Raw genomic sequence first — 2,406 nt, 5'->3', positions numbered from 1 at the left:
GGAAAGAAAGGGGGGGGTAGAAAGGGAAGTAAAATAAGGGTGGGAATTAGGGGGATTGATTAAAAAACAAAACACTGGTGTAGAAGAAAATAGTGAAAGAAGAAAGGACAGGACTAGGAGTGGAAATCAAAATGTTGGGAAATACACAGCTGGTAATCATAACTCTGAATGTGAATGGAGTGAACTCACCCATAAAATTCAAGCAAATAGCAGAGTGGATTAGAAACCCAAATCCTACCATATGTTGTCTACAAGAAGCACACATGAGGAAAGTAGACACACATAGGTTAAAAGTAAGCAGATGGAGCCAAATCTATTGGGCATCAACTGAGAAAAAGAAGGTAGGAGTCACAATCTTGATATCTGACAAAGCCAAAGTAAAAGTAGTCAAAATATATAGGGAAGGTAATTACATCCTGATAAAAGGCAGTATAGACAATGAGGGAATATCAGTACTCAACATGTATGCACCAAATGGCATAGCATCCAAATTTCTAAAGGAGAAACTAGTGGAGCTCAAGGATGATATAGATAGAAAAGCTATACTAGTGGGAGACCTGAACCTTCCTTTATCAGAACTAGATAAATCAAACAAAAAAGTAAATAAGAAAGAGGTAAGAGAAGTGAATGAAATCTTAGAAAAATTAGAGTTAGTAGATATGTGGATAAAAATAAATAGGGACAAAAAGGAATACACCTTCTTTTCAGTAGCACATTGTACATTCACAAAGATTGACCATGTGCTAGGGCATAAAAAAGCATTGCAAATAAGTGCAAAAGAGGAGAAATAATAATTGCAACCTTTTCAGATCACAATGTAATGAAAATAATAAGGGTACATGGAGAGGCAAATCAAAAATTAATTGAAAAATAAATAATATGATTGTCCAAAACTGGTTAAAGAACAAATTCATAGAAACCATTAATAATGGTTTCATTGAAGAAAATGACAATGATGATACATTTGTTCAAAATCTATGGGATGCAGTCAAAGCAGTACTTAGGGGGAAATTCATATCCTTGAGTTCATATATTAACAGATTATGGAGAGGTGGTCTGGCTCTACCTGAGCTCACATTCTCTATCTGCCATGGAGGCAATGGCGGGAGTGGTAGCTGCTGCAGCTGCTGCCAATGAAAGTGTTAGCATCTGCCCCACACCTAACAGTGTCTTTGCCATTTCCATCAATGACCATCATTCCTACCACGGCATCCTCAGTGTCTCAAATGCCTTGGCCACTGGAAGGCCTGATGCAAATCAGTTTCTTGGGTGCAGGTCACATGTCTGAAGCTATCGCTATGGGCATGATCATATCAGGAAAAGTGGAACCTAGTGGCCAGTGCTCCATCAGACAAGAACCTGTGGCATTTTCAGAATTTGGGCTGTAAAATAACTCATTCTAACAATGAAGTACTTCAGAACTGCTCCATAGTTTTCTTTGCCACCAAGCCCTCCATCCCCATCCCCCACCACATCCTGCCCATTGTTCTGGCTGAAATGTCTCCTGCTGTCACCAGGAAGCATGTTATTATCTCAATAGTTGCTGGTGTCTCCCTGCACACTCTAGAGAAGCTGCTTCCTCAAAGATCGAGGGTGCTCTGGATCATGCCCAATCTACCTTAAAGACTCCAGGAGGGTGCAGTAGTAATGGCTCCAGGCCGCCATGCTGAGAATTGTGAAACCAAATACCTGAAAAAACTTATCTGTTTGTAGTATGTGTGAGGAAGTACTGGAGACCTACATCAACTTCCACACAGGTCTCAGTGGCAGTGGTGTAGCCTATGTTTACATGTTCTCTGAGACTTTGGTAGAAGGTGCTATCAAGTTGGGAATGCTGAGTTCCCTGGCTCACCAAATTGCTGCCCAAATACTTTTGGGTGCAGCCAAACTGCTCTTATAATGTGGACAATATCCTGTCCAGCTTTGGTCAAAAGTGTGCACCCCTGGGGGAACCACTATCTATGGGCTTCATGCCTTGGAGCAGGGTGGGCTATGGGCTGCTGCAATGAATGCTGTGGAGGATGCCACCCACAAGGTACAAGAGCTGACCAAGCTGTAGAGATCCTGAGTGCCAGCCATCTCCTTCCCCAGTCTTGCTCCTCCTCCCCTGGAGTTTGTGAGACCTAATAGTGTGGGTACATGGAGAGACCTCCCAGCTGTGAGCAGAAACCTCCTGCTGAAACCAGATGGCATCTTTCTTCCCTGGACCCAGACCCCTTTTCTTGAATGTGTACGCTGATCTCTCCCCTTCCTTCCCACACCAAAGGGCTCCAGGTTGATCCTCTCTCAATGCACATTCCAGTGTATTGTACCACTCTACTCATAGGCTCATAGGTTTTGTGTGGGGCAGAATGAATCCTGGATCAGGATCCCTCCCAAAGGTCTAGTGAAAGAGGATAGTAAGTC

At 42.8% G+C, this 2,406-nt stretch overlaps 1 pseudogene; it reads left to right on the top strand.

Moving 5' to 3' along the window:
* Positions 1-1,187: 1,187 nt before the first annotated feature.
* Positions 1,188-2,059, top strand: LOC100031961 (pyrroline-5-carboxylate reductase 3-like; annotated as a pseudogene).
* The last annotated feature ends 347 nt before the right edge of the window (positions 2,060-2,406 follow it).

This window comes from Monodelphis domestica, chromosome 3 (assembly GCF_027887165.1).
Source record: "Monodelphis domestica isolate mMonDom1 chromosome 3, mMonDom1.pri, whole genome shotgun sequence".
Taxonomy (NCBI): domain Eukaryota; kingdom Metazoa; phylum Chordata; class Mammalia; order Didelphimorphia; family Didelphidae; genus Monodelphis; species Monodelphis domestica.
Note: the sequence above shows the minus strand (reverse complement) of the source record. Positions and strands in the feature narration are given on the sequence as shown.